The sequence below is a fragment of the Lagopus leucura genome, unplaced genomic scaffold (genome assembly GCF_019238085.1).
Source record: "Lagopus leucura isolate 7727_CA_CO unplaced genomic scaffold, USGS_WTPT01 Super-Scaffold_100157, whole genome shotgun sequence".
Taxonomy (NCBI): Eukaryota; Metazoa; Chordata; class Aves; order Galliformes; family Phasianidae; genus Lagopus; species Lagopus leucura.
Window position 1 is genome coordinate 47,585,920 of NW_024962334.1, and position 25,422 is coordinate 47,611,341.

Here is a 25,422-nt window from a genome sequence, read left to right on the forward strand (position 1 = left end):
TGTGTGTCTTCAAATCTGCTCAAAACTTCTGAAAAGGTTCATAGAATCATAAAGTTGGAAGGGGCCCATAAGGATCATTGAGTCCAACCCTTGACTCCACACAGAACCACCCAAAAATCAGACCACATGACTGAGAATGTTGTCCAAATGCTTCTTGAAGTCCACTAAGCTCATTGACATGACCTTTTTTTAACCTTTGTTCCAGAAGGCACCTTTTGTTCATAGGGAATCTCTCTTCACGTTTTGACCTGTCTGTCAAACCTTCAGTCTGCTTGAGGATTCACTTGTGCACAGACCAAATTCAGTATTAATACCTTAACAGGGACAGATCAGACATAGTGGAAGCACCAGCTAGGAGAAAAAAGAATTTTTGTTTCATACATTCTCATTGTAGAGAAATTGAAAAAGGTAAATTTAGGATGAAAAGGAGCCAGTCTTAAGTCTGTGGTGCAGTCTGGAGGTTTCTATCCTGATCTATAGACATATCTGAACCCATCCCTGTTGCCATCAAAGAGCGAAAAATCACAGATGTGGTACAAAAGATGTATCAAATTCTCTATGCTCAACAATTGAAAGCTTAGAGAGTGATGCCGATTATTTTGACGTGGAGGAGCTAATTATCTGATGATGTTTAGTCATGTCTTCTTCCTACTGAACTGCCAGTATTTTAGCACATAACCCAGCAATGAACCCTTTTGGAAAGAAGAAAAGACAAACAAAACCCACCTTTTTCAAGTCTATTCAGCCAGAGAAAACATTCTGCAGAAGCACTGAGCTCACGAGCAGTTCTTCTGCACTGCTATTTGTAAATGTTGAGTGTCGGTAAACAAGAGGAACAAAGATATTTGGGAAGTGCCAGTGAATTTCAAGAATCCATAAACATTCACAGAGTTAAGTTCATGCAAAACCTATCTCTGAGAATCAAGCATTTCTTGAATGGAAATGCTCATGGTGCAGGAAACAATAGATTTATCTTTTGAACTTCCTCAGTCCATCTCATGTCTCTGTGCTGTTAGTGGGGTTCTGACATGCTAGTGCTGATTTTAATTGCAGTGTGTTGTGTTCACAGCCATCTCCCCAGGAAACACATATGCATATGTTTTTAAAGTGCATGAACAGTTTGGGATCCTAAATCCCCCAAAAGAATTTACAGCACAGGTGTCTGGACTTTTCTTCCTGTAGATGCCCACAACTGACTTGATGGTTTTTATTCTGGTTACCTCCATCTGAAAAGACAGGTCCTTGAGAACATGGCATGTGTTCACCATTTTTCTGTTTCTTCCAAAACAGTAAACAAAATTTGGCTTCTGTAATTGTCCAAAACATTATTCTTTTGCTGAACTGAAAGCCTGAAGTTTCTTGGGATCTAATAAGTTACCTTTGTCCAGCACTGTAGTGTTATGAATGAAAATGGAAGGAAAAAGAGGACTTTCAAGTAGCGCACTCAGAAACCGAAATTCAGGTTTAGTCTGTACAGTACTGCCTCCAGAACACAGCTACCCAAAGCAACCTTCTGCCTAGATCCTGACCTTAAACACATTTTATAAAATGTCTCGCAGATCCCAGATATATAACATCTCCCATATTTCCACTAGCAAAAGCCCTGGAGGTTGCTAAGATGTTCTGCTGACTTTTTGGCCTTGTGAACCTGGTACAAGGTTATTTGATATGGATGGACTGGCCTAATGTGGTGTTTCCTGCTGAGGGGAAACTGGGTCTTGGAAGTGTGTCTACTTACGTCAGTGTGTGTGTGGCCCAAGTTTAAAAGGCAAATTTTACAGCAGTGTTGTAATTATTTGCATAAAAGTAGATCTTGGGATAAGTGGAATAGCTCTGGGACAACACAGTAAGACTGTATTCAATCTGTTGCCTGTGGGAATTTCTGGACTGAAAGCAGTAGGAATATGAGGTTAACAAAAGGTAGGCAAACATCTACAGAAACAGCATGGCAGCAGGCTGCAGAGATCTCTGCCTTCCTCCAGCCTTCTTGAAAGATTTATTTATCTTCTTCGGTTTACCAGTCTTCTCCAAAAGACCAAAAGGGATCCCTTTTCTTGTCTAAAAAAAAAGGAGTTTCATGCATGTTAGAAAAAAAAGAACATAGAAAAGAATGATGAAAGCAACTAGTAAAAGATAAAACATTTCATTGATAATTTCCAGTACCACACGCACGATGGGCAAATCCCACAATGAACAAAAGTGCAATTAGTAACTACTGACCATCATTAATTTCTACTAATCTTTAGATTCCTAATAATCATAATTCTTGGCAAGGATTGCAGCCATTGACTGGAAATACAGTGTACTTGATGCTAGACTGACACACAACAAAAAGACAGTTTCTTCATTGCGATATTTACAGTTTAGTTTCTTTCAAAACTATTATTTTCATCTGAATGCATGTTTATGGTTTTTATCCAGTGATTCATGGTACTGTCACACAGAAAAGTGAGCAGAGTGAGTGGCAGAGCCATTTCACATTGCTGTTTTGGAGAACGTGGATGAATTCTAGTGTGAGAAAAGTTGTCAAAGGCCCCCATAAGCTGGAGTTTTGCTTTCTGGCACTTCTCATTGCATCTCTTCTGCACTCACATTGCAGCTGACTTATGCTGTCACGTCCTGCTCTGCAGCAAAGTGTGGAGTCATGCAAGAACTACATCACTCAAGGAAACATTGCATGAAAGGCTGGAAACTGCACAGTCTTCAAACAGATGCTCAAAGTCCTTGTTTAGAAGCATTCCCAAGGGACAATGGTCCTTCTCCTAAGCACTCTGATGCCAACCCACAGATTGGAATGCCATCTCTTAGAGGATTGGAGCCTGTTATTTCTCAGTGCCAAGACTGCGGTGGTTTTCAGGCTTGGTTCAGGTGAAAGAAATATTGGAGAATTTCACCCTCCAGAATAAGCATGACCACTGGGCTAAAGGGATTTGCTTTATACTCAGAATTGGTGAAATAAATTGCTTCACTTTTCTCCCTTTATATAAGCTGCTTGATAGCACAAATAGGTGTGACCATTGCTTGGTGCAGCTGAGCCAGCAGGAGCTGTGAGAGTAATCACACAAGCAAAACTGATTTGTATTTTTCTAAATTGGTAAGGCCTGTGCAAAGAGATGAAGCATTCTGCTCAAAGTTCCCTCTTTTTCCCACTGCAATCATGCCTTGACTGAGAGATGCAGCATTTCAGACTTGAATGAAATCTAGATTAAACATCAAGCTAATGAAGCTTGCTCTTTGACCATGTGCACAGAGGGGATGATGCATCTGGCATCACGTCTAGATGATCTTAGCTCCCTCTGCTAATGTAAATAGCAGGTGCTTATTCACAGCAGTGTCAATGCAGATAGCGCTGAGCGCAGGGCTGGAGCAGAGATGTGTATAATGATACCACATTGGTTGTCCTCCTCCTGAAGGGTCAGACTTCTTGAGCTCAGAATCTCTTCCTCCACAGCTAGAAAGATAGTGCTTATAAATGATTTTGAGAGCCAGCAGACGTGCTATGGGACACTGACACATCACACATGAGCCAATTTCCAATTGCTGCTATTTAGAGAGGGGCGGGGGGGGTGCATTAATGTGATTCTTTCCATGATCAAAGTTGGAGCATGTTTCAGGGCCAAGGTAAAGATTTAAGAAATATTGCCTGCTTAAACTACCTGAGGTTTTTGTACACAAAAATTGAAATGAAAAAGGAAAAGGAACAGCCATAAAAGAAAAGATTTGAAATGTAAATACATGGAAGAAGACAGAAAATCTGTGCCACAGGGGACTGGTTTGTATTTCTAGTATTAATCAACAATTAAGCACTGTCTTAAGAAGTTGCAAGGGTAGATTTGGTTCAGGGCATGTTGATCCATGGGTGGCAGAGCATGTGCCCCAGACCGAGGTAAAATTTCATGCTGCTCCCAGCCAATCCTAAAATACAGCAACCATCTAGGAAGCTAAATAATGTTCTCTCAGGATGAAAATACCACCACAATTTATTTGAATACATCAGAACAATGTGAGTCAAGTAGTTTTGTAGTGCAGCTTTAACTAGGAGTAGACATCTAATGGGCTGCTCCTGTTCATGAGCCCTATGGGGAGAAGGTGCAGGATAAAAGAGGAAATCCAGATCAGAGGATGCTTTATTCCCATTAATTATATCACAGGTAACCAGGATGGCATTGCATTCCTCCCACTGTAGGGAGTAGGAAGGGTTTGCATTAGGTGCCCTGTTATTACAAGGCAGACCTTTCCAACACTAATTCAGTGACGACTTCACTAGCTGGCTTCATTTACTGCCTGAAAACCTGTGATGGGTGAATAGGAAATGGATCACCAGTGGGCTGTTTTAGGGCGTACCAATAAGATGAAGTGAAGTAGAAGGTAGAAACACCTATTATAGTATTCACACACTCATCTTGTGCTTAGCTGAATGTGATGACAGTGATTCACATGAATATAGATTACTAGAATCAAAGAGCCATTTGAGTTGGAAGGGACCCTAACATCTACCTAGTCCAGCTCCCCTGCAGTGAACAGGGATACCTGCGGCTCCATCAGGTGGTCAAAGCCTCATCCAGCCTGACCTTGAGTGTCCTCAGGGATGAAGCACCCACGATCTCTCTGGGCAACCTGTGCCAGTGCCTCACTGCCTTTATTGTAAAAAAGTGACTACATGTAGCTTTGCAGCCAGTTTTGCATGTGTCTGGGTGTGGTGTACATCTGTGGGTAAGATATGTTTTGGAACACAAGGGATGTGACGTATCTCTGTCTGTGTTGTGGTCTGTGCCTCTCTTCACACTAAGACATGCAGGAATGAGAGTTTGTTGATAACTACTACAAGCATGCTTACAGGGCACAAATCAACATCTGACCATATGTGTGTGTACTCCTTTAGTCTATCTGTCATTCTGGTGAGAGATGGTAAAGCCAACATAGGTATATGATGCCCAATGTACCTTCTGAACAAGATGTGCTTTCTGAAACCCAGCATGGCAAAACAGGTTATAGGAAGCAATCAGCCAGCCACGGTGTTCAGCAAAGCAAGAGCTCCATCTCAGGCCTCTTTTCCCATTTCATACAGTGGATCTGCATTGCCACAGGGTGGTCCCAGGACCTCCCTTCTTCAAAAGAGAAGGTGTTTGGCCAAAAGAAGGCAGCTGGGTCTCAGGGAAGGCTACATATTCAGGGTTGGAAAACTTTAAAAAAAAAAAAAAAAAAAAGAAAAGACAGATAGAAATAATTTTTCTGTAATCTGTAAGGGATCATCGGTTCCAAAAACTGCTCTGGGGAAAGACTGCTCTGGAGGTCTCACACAGCGGTGGTTAGCTGGGATAAGGAGCCTCAGATTCTCTTTTTCTTCATTCTTTTCTCTTTTGCTGACTGTTGCAAGAACAGATTTCCCAGGTGGGAAGGAAGTGTAAGACTCAAATCAGACACAGATACTCCATAAACTAACAAAACCTCAGAAAGACAAGAAGTGTCTAGAGATGGGGCTGCACCGCCAAACACTACAGATCTGAAGACATCCAAAAATGTTCCACCACCTCCTTTCAGTGCCACCATAAAACATATCTTGGCTCCATTTTGACTGAGTTTTTTTTAAACAGTGCAAGATGTTCAGATTGCCCCCAGCCTGCCTGGACCGGACACTGCATGAATAAAAGGCAGCCACTCCTTTTCCTCCCCAGGGTGTGAGCTCTCTCATAAATCCCTCCAGGAGCAAAAGGAGCAAACAAAAGAGAATCATAGAATCATAGGATCATCATAGAATGGCTTGGGTTGGAAAGGGTTATCATGATCCCTGGTTGGGATCAAGGATCATCAATTTCTAACCCCCCTGCCAAAGGCAGGGCCACCAACCTCCACATTTAATACTAGACAAGAAAAGAAAAGGAAAGGAAAAGAAAAGGAAAAAGAAAACTTCCTCGCCTTGCTTTGCATTGCCTTGCCTCACCTCCCCTTCCTTTCCTTCCATTCCCTCTCCTTTCCTTTTAGAATTGAGCACATATTGAATGGTTGTCTGAACATTGCATAGTTATCTGGACTGTGATTAAGAATCAGATGCCATTAGAGTCCCTTCCTACCTATGAAGTCTTCTGAAGGCTAATATAAATAAAAATCCAAATATACACCATTACTGACTGCAAGTGTAAATTAGTACCATCAAAACTTCTGACTTCTTACTGGTTTTCACATAGGACCTATGTTGATAAAGGTCTGAGGGAATGTGACACTGATATTTCATACTGGAAGCCAGTTTGTATTCATGTTCTTCCTTGCCATGTCCTTTCCAGGTATGCTTCTTTCTTCACCGCACATCTCTGAGTTTCAGTAGATGTCGGTTCATTTAAGGGTTTGATAATTTTTCAGTAATTCCCAATTATCTGCCTCTGGGCAATGAAAGATGCAGACAGGAATTGTAATCAGCACCTTGTGAACAATTGTGTGAACAAGAAATGTAATGAGAATCACTGAAGGACTGCTCTGCCTTCTGAACCTGCAGCAATGAATCTCCCCCAGCACAAATGTGGCAATTTCTGAGAATAATATCCCTTAATACTCCACAGATCTCATTTGTCAGATCTGATGCAGGATTGCAAAATACAGAATAAATGTCCTTGGACAGAATCCTGTAGGACAGAAGGACATAATATCTTCCTTGAAGTATTTGCTGGGGGATTTCCGTGGCTAAGTGTCAACATTTCCACCTGAGCAGATAGCTTGAATGTTTTTTTATTGTTGCCTGAGAGGTGGTCAATACAGTTAATAAACTGGAGTCTGATTCTTCTCATCCTAAAGTCCATGCTGAAGGTAGAGCTTATTAATTATTCCCTCCAATTCTTACTTTTCTCTGCTGGCTATTGAGAAGAGAGACTAGCTCAGTTGTGTGTATTGACACTGCAGGCATGAGGGCTCTGTTCACCATCTGCTGCTATTTGAGGGCTTAATATGGACAAGTTAATCCCCCAAAAGCCAGACGGGTTTGGCCACTGGCATAGGTCTGCATTGCAGAAAGCTGTGGGTAGCAGCGAGAAGTTATTTACAGCTAGCTGATGCTGACCTCTTAGATTGCTTTCTCCCTAATGTTTTTGTGGTTCTGCACACCGGGTCATATCCCTGGTAGGACTTGGGATGATGAAATTCCTTTCTGCTGCTGCTGTACCATGTTGTCACAGCTTCTCTCAGCTCTGTGACCCTACAAGCAAGGCAGAGCAGTGTGGTTATGTATAAATCACAGAACTGATTTGCTGAATCTCTCCAAACTGCTGAGACATTTCCACTGCCTTTGGCCACCCAGTGCTTACCTAGTTGACCTCTGAAAAACCCCTGTGTCTGAGCATGCCAGTACTTTCTCAGTCTTATTTGGCTTGTTTCCAGAAATAACTCTGCTATTTTACTCTGCTTTTTTTAAAGCATGAACCCAAGGCTAAAATTGTTTTAGGTACACACTCGTATACATCCACATTAATACACATATTCAGTACAATCTGTAAAAAGGCCAATTTGTCAATAGGAAGAAAGTCATTCAGAAATGTGAGAGATGTACAAATCCTCCATTATTTAGCTCTGAATGAAATAACCAGCTCTTTCATGAGTTCAAATGTACAGTGTGTTGCTTTGGTGGAGTTCACCTCCTTTCCTCATTGAAATTTTCTGCTTTCTCCAAAAGGAATTGAGAAGGAAAGCGTGGAAAGGAGTGAGGTTGGCAGACATGAATCTGAATGCATATTTGAGAGCCCATGCAGTTTAATGTAATTGGCATATAAGTGTATTTTTCTCCAGATCCCCAGACTTTTCAGTTTGCCATAGGATTGCAGGGTAGCATTATCTATGGACAGTGTCGTTATTTCTAGAGCATTTATTGCAGCAATGCACCGCCCTCTCCTTGTTCCTTAGTATTTATAGATGGTTGGGATGCTGTAAAAAAGGTTTATAGTTAGTAACTTTGGACTGCTAAATGCAATCTGCCTTTATCTGATTCACTTTATCCTAAGAGATATCCAGATACAGTTCAGATAAATCACTAGAAGGGAGACTGGAGGGTAAGGACTGGTAGTAAAGGCCAGTGAAGGAAAGCTTTGTCACTGTCTCCAGAGAACAGAAATCTGTGCCTGCCTCTCCACTTCCCTGTGAGGAGCTGCAGGCCGCTATGAGGAACTACAGGCTGCCATGACAAGATGAAGGGCCATGCAGAGCTGCAGGCCATCATGAGGAGCTGTGTCTGTCTATTTCAACAGCCTCCTCAGCAGTTGATATACCCCTTGTCCTCAGACCCTTCCTCATCTCTGCAACCCTCCTTTGGGCATCCTCTAACAGCTTTATGTCCTACACTGTGGCACCAAATTTGCACCCAGTGCTTGAGGTGAGGCCACAGCACAGAGCAGAGGGAACGGTCTCTACCCTCACCCAGCAGTGCTGAGCTTGGTGCATCCCAGGGGACGGGAGCCCTTTTGGCTCCAGGGCACACTGCTGGCATCCAATGTATTCTCAACTGGAATCATAGAATCACCAAGGTTGTAAAAGACCTCCAAGATCATCCAGCCCAACCACCCACCTATACCCCAGTTGCATTTCTGTGGGGCTGCTCTCCAGCCTATCATACCTCTGCATGCAAAGCTAGGGCTGCCCTATCCCAGATTGCAAAACCCAGCACTTCCTCTTGTTAAACTTCATGCAGTTGGTGATTGCTCAGCCCTCCAGTCTGTCAGGATGCCTTTGCAAGACCTTTCTCTCTCAGTTTAGTGTTGAAGGCAACAACTGCTGAGAGACAGCAGTGAATTGGATGGTTGAGACTGGCTCTAAGGAGGAATTTTTTACTGTAATGAGTATAGCCAAGTGGTGGAACAAGTTACACGAGAAGGTTGTGCAATCTCTATCTTTTACTGTTTTCAAGATCAAACTGAATAAAACGACCTGTCTAATTTGAGAGCTGACCCTGCCTTGAGCTGGAGGCTGAGTCCTCCTGAGATGAAGTAGGGTCACAAACAACCTTGGTGTTTGTGCTTTCACTGTAGAAGTCTTGAGTGATATCTTCTGGGGTCTGATGAACCCTTTCAGTTGTCTTTTTCTCACTTGATCTTCCTTTGATGTGGCTCCTTGCCCTTTGGAATAGATAGGGCACTCAAGGCTCAGCATGGGTAGCTCCTTCTCAAAGAGGCCATTGCTGTCCTCTTAACCTCTGCCATCTGCTCTGGTTTAGAGTCTGTGGTACTGATGTCTGCAGAGAGGTGTATTTGTGGAGAAGAGCTGTGCTTTGGATTTCACAGCTGCACCAGTTAGTGAGTGGGGAGGATGAGGGGAAATGTCATTCAGATTTCTTGTGGTTTGCTAATTTGGGTTTTGCAGGAAAAAAAATAGAGAAGAAAAAAAAAAAGGAGAAAACCTCACAGTTGTATATTTATCCTGAAACCACTAAATTCAAGCTTGAAAGTATATTAGGCCATTTCAATGCACACAGGAAAACTATTGTTGAGCAAAATTGTTCCTCGGTTTTACTACTGTAATATAGGGGCATGTGTTGGAGTTTAGAGACTCCCTAAAGAGCAACTGTTGGCCTGTAGCAATTTAACTGAGAATGTAGCTATGGCAAGCTGATTATATTTCTAAATCTGACTTTGGCTATCTTCCCCTTTATCTTTGATCTTGTAGGCCTCATCCAACAGCCACCTCAATCAAGACGTATGTGCCTTAGAGATTGATGAGGTTTGGATCAGTCTTGGATAGCACAGAGGTTACAGCCAAACATGTACTTAGTTTTATACCTCATCCTTGCAGTGGGTGGGAACAAACCTAAAATAAGAACAGAACTTTCCATTCCCCAGGGAGGGAAGCTGGTAGAGGCTTTCCTAAGCACGTATGCATCAACTTGGATATGTACCACTACAGCTGTAATGCCACAAAAGTCAGGCACCTAAATTGGAGTAGCACTAGGAGCCTAGATACCCTGTGGTCAATGGAGGTGTATAGGTTCTACTGAAATGTGATTTAAAGGAAGGATCCAATTTGCTGTTCTAAACTGTCCTTTCATGGAAATTTTTAGCTGTCAATTAAAGAAGGAGCTCAGAAAGGTTAAATTCCTAATGTAAATACCTGGGTCATATTTAGATCCATATCTAGACACTCGCCCACCCAGTCTGTGCACTGGGTGTTCTACCTCCCCTCACAGCACAAGAAAAATCTCATGCCAGTTCAGTTTCCTCACTGCAGGTATGTGATGTCTTCCAAGATTCCCTAGGCTAAGTATCTTACCTTCTAGGATACAAATGACAGGGAACAAAGGAAAAATCTAGGTAACCCACTGGTTTTACTGCTGGAAATGGCAGTAAGTACCTCTACTTCGGCAGTTGATTTTATCCCCAGGTTTACTTAAACTATAATAAGATTCAAGGCACTCCATTAATGTACAGACTGCATACAGACAATTGAATTGAGAATGACTGAAATCTTTGTGGTAGGGTTAATACTCCACTCCAGCCCATGGAACTGTCAAAGTCCCAGAATATTAACTGTTGACCTAAGAATGAGAAAAAAAGAGACCCTATCTGGATGCCTAATGATGATCAACACTGTAACTGACCAAAGAAGAAAATGGAGCAGCACGATGCTGAGCCTTATTGCTGATTTCATTTAAATCTAGTTATCAGGCATGTCATTAGCATAAAGATTGCCTGAAGTGACTCAAATTCACATCGATACTGTGCGGAGCTCTGAGGAGATAATGATCTGCATCCCCAAACGCTGCAGTTATATTATCTCAGAATTCTTTACAAACTAGTAACCCTGGATTTCATAAAAACGGACAGGGCTTTTAAGTGTAAACCCAGTACTTGTCTTTATTTTTAAGGCAGATTTCCTTAGGCTCTTCTGACTACAGCCTCCAGTAGAGGCATTTTCATTTATCCAAATGAAACCACACTCGCACTCCAAATCAAAGACCTTCTGGGTAGCTGGTAGGATATTCTATTCTTTAGTTGGGAAGTCAGCACTGTTGCCCTGGAGTAAGTTTAAGACTGATGGGAGAGGAGGAGGAACAGTGTGTTCATATGATGGCTACTGATATTATTTGAGAACAGCCCTGATTGAGACTTTATTGTCAAGAAGCATTTGAAATATATATATACATTTTATGCTCAGTTTATTGTGTTCTCTAGTGCACCATATCTCTTCGTTCTTACATCTATTAAAACCACAGATGCTAAATAGAAAATAAGTCACAATAACACCTCGTTCCTCATAAGTAGTGTTTATTTGGGTGGTTAATGCCTTATCTAATTATTGTGCAGATACCCCAAGAAATTTGTGTTAAGAACCGAGTCTCATCAAGGTAAACAAATCAACTTTTAATGACTGACTCCTTGCTATAGCATTTAATAAGAAAAAGGTCAGGAAAGAGAGGCGAGGCAGCAAGCAAACCATTTAAAACAGTTCTCTTTATAAAGAACATGAGAAAACATAGGTCTGCGTGCCAAAATCAGCAACAGGGGAAAGTTTTACACAGTGGTCCCTATTAAAATGTCTACAGATGCCTTTGCAATTACCCTCGCAACACTGTTTCCAGATATTTCTGAAGCTAAACATGTATTTGATACTAATTGCAGAGGACAGCATAAGGAAAGTTAATTGCTAACCCCAAAATCATAGTGACCCACATGAACTTTACCATAAAGGGGATAATCAAGATTTATGTAGGTTATTTTAGGCAAGCTGTGAGCAGTAATACATTTCCAGACCGCTTACCATGGTACTGAAGGTAAATTTAGGCACCTGTCTTACTATCTCAGATTTTTGGCTTTATCTCATGATCAATTTCCCTCACTCTGATCCCTGCACAACCAACAGGGGAAACAATGGTGAAGCACAAGGCACTTACAGAACCGGACTGAACATGAACCTTTTTTCTTAGTAGAAATGAAGTTCTGTTGCCAGTGACCCGAGCACAGATTTTTGTGTTTGGGATACACAATTCAGCTTCAAAACCTTGGCCAAACCACAGCTGAGAGACTCCAATGCTCTGTTTTTGACACCTGACTTTACCAGAAAATTCATTACTTGTGCTGGATGTGGCATTTCCCTTGGCCTTTCCTCTCCATCTACAAAACAAAGCTATAATAATTTCTTCATCTACTCAGAAATGACTCATCTGTCTTGTCACAGAAATCTAATTACATTTTAGATGACTGAAGTTATCCCACTAGATCTCCAGTTATAAAGTTAGATGATCATGTGTTGGTCTCGTGTCACATCTTTCAGTCCTGTGCAGATGACCCTGCGTGCCTGTCATTATAGAAATGTGTGCAGCACAAAATGGGCTTTGAACTTAGTTTGAATCTCTTGAGAAAGTCACCAGAAAGCACATCTGCTGTTACCTTAAACAGAAAAAAGATTTGGTTAAGAAATAAAGGCATGAATATACACGTTTCATCAGATCTAACAATAAACTTGGCATAAATCTTCTAGGAATCTGGTGTTCCTGTCCCTGTTCGTTGCAGAGGAGTTGGACTGGATGGCCTTTTAAGTTCACTTTCAAATTAAAATACAGTATGATTCACTGAACCCAGTAGAGGAAGGAAAAGAAGTTATTGGCTTTCTTACAGTAAAGAAAACTATGGTCTTCAGTACTGAGATGCAGGTAAGCAGAAGTCCAACCTACTTAAAGATGTCATGGATTCTCTTCTGATGAAATCACTAGAGAATTCTTAGGGAAATACCAGGAAAATATGAATCTCCTCAGTCAATTATGTGAGTTATTCTCCAATACATTCATTGCTGGAACTTCTTTAGTTACATATCAAATACCTCAGGGATGTTCAAATGACTTTTTCTTGCAAAAACACAGCTTGTTTGGCTCTGTTCAGTCAATACTCCAGCTCTGTATATTCTTCTATCTTTGCAGGTGCCGATCCCCGCCTGCTCATGAGTTGCAAGTCCTTTTAGGTGATGGCCTTGTGTTTGAATTAGTGGCTATGAAGGCTTTCAATTGCAGCTCAGAAAGTCCTCTCATTAGTGACAGTAGACAAGAATCTCTGAAAGGGAAAGAAATCTTTGAGAATTTGGGAAGGGATAACCTTAATGGTTATTGCTGCCTTACTCAATGCTTAGCACTGGCTTTAAACATCATTTCATTCAAGCTGGGCTGTCAGACATGGCACAGGATCCAGAGGAGAGCTATGCGTTTCTCATACTTCAGATGGAGATCAGATAAGAGAACCTATGGTATTTTCAGTTTCGTTAAACGCTTTGTGTTAAGGGACTTATTCCTTCAGGTATGAATTCATTTTGAAGATGTGTGCCCATACACAGGGAGCAACATGTGGGACAAGTGCGAGAACTGATGTCATTGTTTGTGGAAATCTTGAGATTCAACGTGCAGAAACTTCATTTGAAATGCTGAGGAAGGTCCCATCATTTCCCATTGCCCTTTTGTTTCCCTAGTAGCTTCTGAGATGAACAGTACTCTAAATTTCACTGACTATGTTGCCTGGTTTCCTGCTAACTGAAACGAGATCTTTCACAACAACCATTTCACATGCAGACATTTGCATGTGTTCCCGTAACACTTGAGTTTGAATCTGCAAGCTGAAACTACCTCGAGTTCTGCATTACTCAGTTAATCATTTGGTGAATGTGGTTAACATTTCTCAGAAGTTCTGCAGTATCTCACAGGAAACACACTTCTAAGCTGTACCTCCCTAACACTGAGTAACTTGCCTTAAGCAATTGCCTAGCATTAAAATAGACACTGATGGAGAGTCTCAGACGACATTTTGTTTCAGAGCTGGGACAGGTTAAGAGAACGCATGGATTTTACCAAGGATCACTGAGAAGGGAGAAGTGGATAAGATGTAATCTGATGAAGAACTTGAGCACTTGCAGTTCAGAAATCTTTCTCAGTGCATCATTTTGTTCCTTCTACTGCAAACTTAAAGCTGAGTGCAACACAGTGCTGCAGCTCTTGGTTTTGAGCGTGTGATAAGGTAAACCCTGTGAACCCACTCACAGCCTGATGAGCTTTATGTTGTCTTCCAGCATTTTGTTTCCACTTTTTACTTACTTGTTTTTGTGGTGGAAAACAACTCTGGAAGCACTTTTCAAGAAAGCAACATCAATGAAAAACCCAACTGTTTCCAACTTGACAGTCTTTAATTTGAAGGGGGATCCAGTAACAGCTAAACTCAAAACTGCTTCATCCTTAACAGGGGCCATTAAAGGCAGTGTTAAAAAACAAAGGGCATCATCCATTTATGAAAGTTAATGGAGCAGAATGTTCATTTTAGCTCCGAGTTATATTCACGTCTGGTTCTGGAATGCTTACTTGCAGAGCTTGAGTTTTTAACACAGAGCAGGTGCTGGAAGGAGAAAATCAAGAACAAATTGGCCAGACACATGTCTTGTCAGGAACCAAAATAGGCCATCAAAGCAGGAGGTGGAGGAGATCAGGTTGCAAGATGCATCTCATCTAGGGGAAGATCGATGCTATTGTTTGTGTATGATTGAGAGAATGTGTGTTTATGACTTCCTGAGCAGATTCTGAGGTTTATAACCAACTGGTTTCAGACTCTTTTTGGACATGACTATCAGCCACCGGAATTAATGTGTTTTTCCTCCCTACAAACAACTGTAAAAATGAAAATGCCCTTCTTTTTAAAGTGCAGCATTTCAGCATCTTTTTAGTCACATCCTTCTTAGTTTCTTTTTTTGATCTCAAGCACAAATACAGTCTTTCTTCTCTGTTTGTTTTTTTCTATTTTCCTTTTTTTTTTTTTTTTGGTGAAAGCAAAGGAAAATAGTGGCAGCAAAATCTGGGAAAAAAGAGACTGAGAAATACAGAGGGAAAATATATATATTTTCAAAGCATTAAGAAGTTTTATTATTTTCAATACAAATTTTGGTAACTTTCTTTGAAAGGCAGAAGAAGGACTGCTGTGCTAGAAAAAAATCACTGCATTAAAAATTCCAACCAACAAATCAAGTAAAATAGTCTTGGAAGACTATTGTAGTAGCTTTCCATTGTTTCTGTCAGTGCTTCAGCACTGTCAGCATTGCAGGTGCCATATCATAGTCGCACTGAATACTTTTCCAGCATTTGCAATGGAATTACGTGTAATTTGGAGGAAGCCAAGTCTGAGATGCACGTTCTGGCACATTTCCAAGTCTGAGTATCCCAAAGCAATTAATAGTTAACAGATTCACTACAGAAGTTTAAGCACGCGCTTCTGATGACAAAGCCGTGGATAACCCAAGTCGAGAGTATTGCACAGATCCTGATGTACTAAATGATCCTTTTGTTTTAAAAAGATCTTCAGATATAGGCATTTGTGTTCAGTCTGACTTACTGGTTGAATAATTAGCTTGAATATAAAGTTATTTACAATAAGGGTGATCAGGCACTGGCACAGGGTGCCCAGAAATGGTGATGCCCCATCTCTGGAGACACTCAAGGTCAGCCCGGACGGGGCTCTGAGCACCTGATGGAGCTGTGGGTTTCCCTGTTCATTGCAGGGGTGTTGGACCAGATGGCCTTTCAGGGTCCCTTCCAACTCAAAAGATTCTGGTTCTATGATTCTGATTTGTGTTTCTTTTACCGCAGTCTCTAGATAGAGACATATTGACTTCGTTAACCTCTTTCTTTATCCTTCTTAACCCTTTTCTTCCTTGTGAATGCAGCTCTTTGCCGCGCTCCTCGAACTTATGACACTAATATGGTAAAAGAATCTCACTTCAGAGCCTTTGCCAATGGGTTGAACTAATTCTATTTTAAGTTGTAAATGGTTCCTGTTGCCAGAGATTAAGCTAGTTTCCATCTCCAATGAAGGCAGAACTAAAGGTCCTGGACCATAACTGCCATTAGGGAGATTTAGTTGGATGCCATGATGAAAATACTAAGGATGATGAAGTACTAAAAGTACTCTATTGGGGTTGGAGAAAAGCCTCCAGTTTTGAGGGTATGCAAGAGAAAGGTAGATGTCCATCCTTTATACACATTTAGGTAGTCCACTTCTCTAGTGATAAGAAACAAGAGCCATTCTATATTTTTGAAACCAAAATCAAGAAATTCTAAGCTTTGGGAAAAAAAAAAAAAAAAAAGAAAAAAAAATGCCAACACCTTAGAGATCATTGTACAACAATTCTTATGCCAAAATCCAGATTTCTTTTAAGCTGAGAATGACTTCTGGAAAGACACAAGATTATTCAGAATGCCCCACTACTGTACCCTTGGTTATGAAGTGGTCTGAGGGTCTTGAGCTAGGCAAGTCTGCAGCTGTAGCAGATTCAGTCTTATAGAACTCCTCCAAACATTGATTCATACTTCATCCATTGCCAGCTAACAGTTAAGAAACCAGAACTCGCACAGGTCCTTATCATATGAATGCAATTGGATTGGCTTCGGTGAAGAAATTCAGGAGATGATTTCCAGCTGTACATCTGATACAGAAGGAGGCTTTTCCCACAAGCCTCAAATTTTGTGTTTCAGCCCTTTTGTGCATTCAGATCAGCACTGGCCCACAATGTATTTGATGATCTACCTCAGCTGGAAGTTCAGCAAGCCAGCTCTGTAAAACCTCGTTTGGAGGTTCACTCCCCTTCACAAGGTTCACTTCTCTCTCCCTGCACAAGAAACCTGATGTTCAGACCCAACAACACATACAGATTTTCATGATTTTTGCAAAAAAGAATTCAGTATGCTCTTGTTCTGCGAGATGTGAATCTTTATGTCTTCCTCATAGGTTTTTCTATATCAAAGTCAGAGTGACTTCAGTGTAGCTATTCCCCAGCCTCAGCCAAATTCATTAAAACCAAGAGGATAATCTCTGCTTAGAAATGAGCAAGGGCTTCACAATATGAAGCTGGGAACTGATCTGGAAGTTATGGAATGGCAGCAAATCACTGTATTGTACCTACTTAAATAGAAAGGACAGCTTATAGTGCCAAAGCTTTTCAAATGGCTTGAGACATACCAGAAAATCTGGAAGAAGTAAATTCTTTAAGTAAATGTGTTTTGTGACTCCATATTTAAGAGTATTACCGATCTATTAGCACAAAATGCATGAAGAAAGCCTACATTTTAAAAGCTATTTTTGTCCCTTAAATTGTATAAACACTTATATTTATGAAAAATACTCATATGAAAAGAAAAAAAAACAAGTTCTCTAGGACTCCTACTTGCCTGATAGTTGAACTGTAGCTGGATACTGCATAGATTATTCTTGTGCAGCTAGATTTTAATTTTGCTGAAGTCAGGAGGCCCATATAGAAAATTAAACAGAGCCAAACCATGGATGTGGGCAACTTCCAACAGTTGCCACACCATTATATTGTTAGCATAGCCCCTGACATAGCTTTGACTTGTGTTCAAGATCAAATGCTCAAACAATGCTTGAGAACAGCTGAAGAAGAGCACAGAGTAGCTTGCTCCCAATAGAAAGATCACTTGTGGCCACTTATTTTAGGGTCTGTGGTAAAGAAATCATCTATTTGTATAGCCAGCATCCAAGAATAGGTTAATATTGTTTACTAGCATAGACAGAGTCCTGTGTGTTGGCCTTAATGGGGTTAAATTCGCAACATTCAGCTTTTTCCAGAGAATAACTAGACAGCTCAGTGTCATTATGGAGAATGACCAGAGCTTAGCAGTTCTTCAGTCATTGAACCTATACACACACATAGCTGCATGCACACACTCCCTCCCAGATGGAGAAACATAGCCAGTGACTCAACAAGGTCCCCAGTGGAAATCCTCCTCATGGGACTTGCAAACAATGCAGTGGTTAGGCACTGGGTCATGCAAAAGACAGAGCATGGATTAGTGGTGAGGAAACTGGAGAAGGAATAAAATATGCAAAATAGAACAAAATACAGTTTCTTTCTACTGCTTCTATAATTTCAGTGTCTGCTCACCTTGCTTCAACACGCTGGCATTTACAACTATGGAATTACATTAGTAAGAAAGGGAGCAAAAGGAAAAACACAGTGGGCAAGCAGTGCCCAGATGTGAGATAAATGTAAGAGATTTTCCTTCTGCTAACAAGGACAGCTGTGGCTGAAAAAAATAACAGGACTTAAAGATTAAAAGTATTATCTTTTATGATAAGGAAAGATAACCCCTAATAGTGCATTTTCTTTTTTTTTTGGAATGAATTCATGTCAAAGAAGAGATTCCCACAGGCAACACACAGAAACCTTTTCTGGAATGCAGGGCTCCAACACACAGAAAAATTCCTTTCACAAGTGAACTTTAAATTCCAAATTTGGATCTTTTACTTTCTTTGATCTTCCATCTCCAGTTTCCTGGCTGTAAATTAATATGTGTTCAACTGTGATGCCATGAGAGTGCATTATGCACAGGTCTTGATGTATTCACAGTGCAACTTTAATATTAACAAACAAACCAGCCAATAAATAAACATAGCTTTTTTTAAAGCTATGTGTACCAGAGCCTGTTTTCCAAGGGTGGACCTCCTGCATGGTTTTTGTACTCTGAATGTTCTGCAGAGACTTTTTATGGATCGTGCTGGACATCATGTTTTAGTACTCCGGCCCCATTAATATCCAGCAAGATTCTAGAGGGATCCTTTACATGTAAGACTCTCTATAGTCTTCCATGTCCCATTGGTGTACTTCCACTCACAGCACATTCTCACCTTCAAAGGACAAAGCATCTTAGAAAATGATTCTAATCTGGTTTAATTTCCTTTTATCTAAATAACATACAGCCGAGCAGCTCAGCCATGATGTTAAATCCTGAAGAACTGTAAACAGCATGCAGAGGAGTTCACTACAGGGTGACTTTTTGTGATTTAAAGTTATCATTAGGGAATAAATTCAAAAAGTTCTCAGAGCTGTGGAAGCTAAAGGAGAGAGCAAAGTGTTATTTGGCTATGTGCTTTTTTTTTTGCTTTTTTTTTTTTTCCCCCTTATTTCTTTGTGTTATGTTAAAGATGTGGCAGACAAGAGGCTATAGATGTCACTATGAAAATACGAGAACAGGTTCCTTTTCTTCTACTATGTGTTTTCCATCTCCTGTTCTCAATGAGTAAGGTGTTCACATAGAAACAACTTCCTTTAGGGTGAGTGCTCTGAACCCCTGTACCTCTACATCTCATAGGGATTAGTTGCTCAGCTACAGAGATAACATTGCTTTTCAAGACTCCATGTCCAGATGTCAATCTGTATGTCATGCACCAGCAGGTAATTCAGAGCATGCACGTAGGAAATACAGGCTTGTCTGCAGACATTTTCATGCTCTGGTCCTTTTGGTATGGATAAAGAAGTGGCTTGCTTTGTAAGGAAATGTAATAGGTGCAGAGAAAGAAGAGAGATGGGATTTTTCAGCTTATCCATCTTTTCTCGTGGGATTCAATGTTTTTCTACAATCTGGAAAGCATAGCAATGGTTTGGGGGAATATGCTGTTGACAAACATAAAAAGTGAACCATATGAAATCAAGATCAACTCATCTGCATACTGAACTCACTGGCTACAGGACACATACTTGAAGACCATTTGGAAGATGATTTCAGTTGATGTTTTAGGCGCCTCAGTTGCACTAGGGCATCTCAGATAGGTCTAGATACCTCTTTTGGCACTTTGCTATCAGATGACAAAAGTCCTGGCCTTCCTTTCTGATTCCTTCATTGTAGTTGAAACAAAACAAGAAAATCACTCCTCAGATTAGTAGATTGTTGGAAGCAAGTGCAGATTATTTAATTAAACAGTAAACTACATTCTTCATGCTTTTGCTGATCTCAGTGTAGGCAAAGTAATATAGGTCAGCCAAGCACACTTTCCTCACATGGATGAGAGCCCAATTAGAATTAGAATGATGACTTCCCAGGACTCTGATGTGCAGTCACGTAAGTAGGTTCTGTGTATGTGAACAGACCAACTACTTTCTCTTGAACTTTCCAGCCTACATAACCCACAGACCAGTTGAGTGGAGTTAGGCTGGCCTTCAGTATGCATCCAGAACAAGAATTGAATTGATTTGCTTGGGATCATAGCAAAATAACTGATGTTTTTTGGCCACAACACATCCCCATCTTGCATAAGCATTACTGTAGCATGTAGTCTGCATTGATCTGGAGGATTGAGATAGGTTTCTACCAGGAATCTAGAGAACAAAGGTCAGAGCACTTCTTGGAAATGTTTTTTTTTCCACTCACAGTTCGCAAATGTATTTGTGATGGTAAAAGGACAGGCAAGAGAGTTTTGGCAATGCAAATCATTATAGATTATTTGTGAACTTCTTTGAACTTAGTCCTTTCATTAAATATTGTTAAGTTCAAAGTATTGTGCCATTTGGAATTAAAACAACAATTTGAAAAAGAAATACAAAATAAAACGATACAGACAGGCACAAAACTTAAAGCCCACAACTAAACCAAATGACAACACCAAAAACCTATTAAAAAATCACTTTAATTTTCCAAAATTTGAGAGTTCTTCCAGGCTCAGGAAATTCTTTCTATCCCCTTTCACTAATTAGCTAAATGAATATCACTGCTAGATCGGTTGATTGCCTTCTTTCTGCAGTCTTACAGATGCATGTTCTGCCTTTCTAGTCTTCTGCTTCCTCAAGAAAACTCTTTAGTGTGTGTGTATTGTGTATGAAGTACTGTCTAGTTGTAGTATTGCTTACCTACACCCAAGTTAAGCATCCAAAAAATACAACAGATGACAACTTTCCAACTTTGGAAAGGAGGAGCTCTGTACGCACTGTCTGTGATGCAGCCTAATAAATTACAGCTTGGGAAATAAACAAGACTAATTTCTTTAGCTCATCCTGTCCCTTCAAAATATCAAGAGTCAATGGATGACGTCAAGTCTGCGTGCTAGCTTTTAGCTTGGCTCACTGAACTGCTGTGGTCAGTCATACCTTGGCTCCTCCAGGAGCTTTCACACCTTTATGCACTTGACCTTTTTCTTTGTAAGACTTTGCCTCAACATTTTTATTTTATTTTATTTTTTTTACACTCTGCTCATTGTATGAAAATAAGCCCTAGTGCCAAGAAGCTGCCACAGAAAGATTTGGGTAGAATATAGTCTGTATAAAAAAAGATACTTCTTACAAGCTCTGAGCATTCTTGGGATCTTTGGAAGTTCCCTCTGTGTTGGGAAGCAGATGTTTCAGAACATCTGCTGCACACAAATGCTACAGTACTGTCAATGGCTCTGCTGCTATATCCTGCAAAAGCAGAGTAAGATCACAGATAAACAAGAAAAGGATTGCATAAAAAGCTGTTGTTCATCTGAAAGCTTCCAGTGTGGTTCAGGAACTGTGCAGGAGATCACAGTTTCTCTGCATCCAGCTTGATGATGGATGGTTATTTGCTATGAGGGATCTGAGATAATTTGATCAGGAGCAAGCCACATCCTTGCCATGCATTCTGCTGGCACTGCAATTCAGCATTCCTTGGCCCTTGTAGCCCATCTGGCTGGTTGCTTCCTTCAGACTTTTGACTAAGCTAAATGGTCTTGCTAGGACCAGTCAAGAAGGAAGTAATATCCTGAAATTGCACGTTAGCCAAATGAGCATTTTTGTCTTCTTTTTTTCTTTCTTTCTTCCTTTCTAAAATTGAAAGCAAGTATTTATTTAGAAATTTCAATTGTTTTCATTCATGTTCATTTCCTGGATGATCTTTGCTTAAAAAAAAGAAAAGAAAAGAAGAGGAAAAAAAAAAAAAAAGTAATAGTAATAATAACCCCTCTTCCACATGCATAACATACAAAACTGACAGACTACATTTTGCTTTGGGTTTGCCTTTTTTGAAACTCAAGACAAAGCTTGGAATGCAGTTCTACATTTTTACTAGTTATTTTAACACCAAGAAATAACAGCTGAAATAAAGACCCCACTGAGAGATGCTTTGAACATAAAGTGTAACACGCTTTGTGTGGCTCTGACAGTGTCACTAAGGATTATGATCTTTTGTTCAACATGAAAACACTGCATAAGTGGATCCTGTGATCTGTACTGTAACTTGCTGTGGGTGACATCCCAACTTGCTTTCAATCTACCAAATACTCCCATTGCGGCAGTGAATTTTTGTAACTTCTGACAGAAGTAGGGCTTCACAGATGACAAAATGCTCATAAACTGTGCATCTGGGACCACCAGCTTCAACTATGAATAGAGACTACCAATGGACTGGTTAAAAAAACAAAGGCACTTTGACTGGGAATGGTGGGGAAAAGGGTGTTGCAGTTTGAAAGCTTTCTTCCTGAGATGAACAGAACAGCCGAGAACCAGTTGCACTTGATCCTTTGCTCATCAGCCCTATTTCACATACTTGGTGGCCAGAGTTAGTCTTCAACTGACTTCCTTCTGAAAGCTCCTGAGTGCCATCAAAATGAAAATAACAGCATTAAAAACACTGAAGAATTCCCTGAAGTTTTTCTCCACAATTATTCTTGCAATTGTCATATTTTACAGTTGAAAGACACAGCTTTGTAACAGCCTCCAGGAAGAGAAAATTCATGTGAAAGTGAACTTTCAAGGCCCACAGCCTTCAACCCTAGTAGAACGTTTATAACATTTTCAAGGATTCCCATGGCTAAAAACACATCTGGAGAAGTTTATTTGTTTACAAATCAGTTTTAAGTCATTGTAATTATACCAACACGTATGACATGACAATTATTGATATTTTTTAAAGCTCAAGTAAAGGTCAGATCCAAACTCTGTGGCCAAATGAAAAGCTCTTGATTGATCTCAGTGAACTCTCAGGTTTGTTTGGGTCAAATTCTTTCAGTGATTTCACTGCAGTTAGGATAGGAATCTGACTTCCCCAATTTCTGTGGAGCAGTGCAGCCTTGCAAGGGTTGAAAATCTTACCTGATGTCTTCTCTATCAAATCTCTTAATGATTGTAACATGTCTAGGCATAAAATGAGAGAGGTTTCCAAGTTTGACCAATGAATTGTAGGCATGGTCATCTAGTCAAGCTGAGATGCAGGGAATAATTCTTCACTTCTCCTACAGCACTGAAGCAAAAGGAGCAAAATTTTCCAAAGGGTTGAGACAACTTTTGTGGCTTGCAAACGTGTCTCACTTGGTGAGCAACAAAGAGGTTCCTGTTTTCCCAGTGAAGACCTCCAGCTTCTGTTTGTCCAAGCACTGGTGACATTGCTGCAGCCACTGCCACGTCTTCTGACAAATTGGGTGGAATTTGCTCAAATCTTTGTATGTAAATGTCTCCACATGTGCTGATCACTGAGAACATCTTCTATAGTCTGTGTCAATTCAGTCAAGAAGTGATTGATTTATAAAGTGTGTGTCTAAAATGTGCCACGTGGAATCCACCTACATTTCTTTCCTTTTATTTTTAAGATTGCAAGCACCAGTCGTCTTCTTTGAAGAGAAATGGGAACTGAAATCAAGGTTAAAGGATGCTGAATAACATCTTTTGTGCTGAGCAGAGAGACTAAAGGGAAGTTATTTTCTTTCTTTATGTTTTGGTATCAATTAACTCAGCTGCTTTCCATGTCTGCGTTTCCTTTTCAGGCCTCTCTAACCTTTCTCCTCTCCTTAATATAAGGGCTATATTTCTGTCTCCTAATGAATAGCTGCAGCAACAGCAGGTGGCCCGATGATGTGGTTTGGGCTCTGTTCTTGAGGATCCACTGTGTGCTTTGGAAACAGCTGAATTTTGAGCCATTTGGACACCATGGTCTGAGGGAACCAGTGAACCATATAAAAGCACAGCATCCCCTAATTTAGCAGTTAAAATAGAGGGAAAGGAGAACACTGCTGAAATAGCAACCGGAGATAAAGATATGCAGGAAATACCCCACTGGAGGGTACATTCTTGGCAATTTTTTTTTTTCTTTGCCACCACCACAGCTCAGGAAGGCAGGATCAGATGAAATAGTCTGCCCTAGGGAAGCTTGAGCAGCTCTTGATGTGGCATGCTTTCAGTTGTGTTGACATGGCATCTAATGCGGAAATAATTGCACGTATCCTGATGTCCAGAAGTAGTCTCTGATGCAGTTGTCATGTGGCAAAGCAGCCTGTAGCTGCTAGGACATCAGTCCAGATGTGAAGAAGCTCTGTTGGTTCCAGCAGCTAACTTTACAAATGTAGTAAAAATAGTCTTGGGAGGACAAGGTTTTTGTTGGCTCTGCTAAGACTAAAGGCATCCCTGTAGGCAAAATCAGGCTTAGCCATCATTATGGGTCAGACCCAAGGTCTGTGAAGTCAAAGAGAATCTATCCAGTGATTCCAGCAAGGCTTGGATCTGTCTCACTGGGGACAGAACAACAAAACATTGCTTCCCCCAGTTCTCCCCTGTAAAACAATTTTAGAGCTCTTGCATCTGTCATTTTTCTCTTTCCAGACCCTCTCTCTCTCTTGCCCTCTAATATTATTTCTCTCTCTCTTCTTTGGCAGCAAACTGCTCTGGAAAAGTCAGAGGAGAAACATAATCAGGCTGTTTTCTTCACTCGCGCGCCGCCCTCGGCATTGTCTCGGGTAACCAGGCTGCTGTTTGTTAACCATCATTGCCTGTTTCAAGTGGAATTGTTATCTGGAGCTCCAGGTTCATCAGGCAAACTGGTTCAGTGCAGCAAGAATACTGTTTTTTATTTGTTTATTCTGTTTTTTATTGCTCTTTTACAGGCATATCTTGGGATGAGGGACTTGTGCTTCTAAGCAACGCCACTGACTCCTTGTCCTTCCAATGCTTTCCTCTGCATCCAATAAACAGAGTTGCATCTGAAACTATTTGCTGGGGCTCAGCTATTTTCTCATTGTGCTGTGCCACAGCTCAAATCTCGTAATAGTTCTTGTGCTTCCTTTCTGAATGCCACTGAACCTCACCTGTGTTTTGCTCATGTATTACCATGGTTTCTACCTGGATAAAGGAACAGGGAATCTGCCAGTAGGTCTAGCACAGGAATCCCTCCTGTGGATGAGTGACTCAGAGTCATTGTCTTTAGCATCCCTGCAGCAAGCCCTCCACCAGTGTTTCCTGCTCCTTACCTACCTATAGGAAAGATAAGACAAGAAATGCAAAAAGTAGGGGCTCAACTACCTATACAAAGGAATCTAGTGTTATTGAAAATGGCTTAGACACAACGTAGTATGGGAAATATGACACAAGTCTTGCAAGAGATCTGCCTCCTCCCAGAGCAGTACTGGGCACCCGCATAATGTATCCAAAGGTATTGGATGACCTGTGTGTAGGCAGCTGAGTTATCTCAAGGCTGCACATAGATCCTGTGCTAGTGCAGGAAACTGCACCTCGATATTGTAAGTTACAGCTCTTTGTTATCATTTTTACATGGCTTCATGCAGCCAAATCAGAGTTGTTCTTGAGAACAACCAGAATGTCCTTTATCCAAATCTAGATATCCTATTTTGTTTATGATACCAAATTCAATTGACTTGACACATGATAACTGGTTTCCTTCCTTTTGTAGCCATGTTTTGGTCTCTCTGA

The 25,422-nt window shown here is 40.7% G+C and overlaps 1 long non-coding RNA gene across 1 annotated transcript; it reads left to right on the forward strand.

Annotated features, from left to right (window-relative positions):
• The first annotated feature begins 12,448 nt into the window (after positions 1-12,448).
• Positions 12,449-24,704, forward strand: LOC122189509. Its single transcript, XR_006181840.1, has 2 exons — positions 12,449-12,616; positions 23,313-24,704. It is a non-coding gene; the product is annotated as an uncharacterized LOC122189509 (long non-coding RNA).
• The last annotated feature ends 718 nt before the right edge of the window (positions 24,705-25,422 follow it).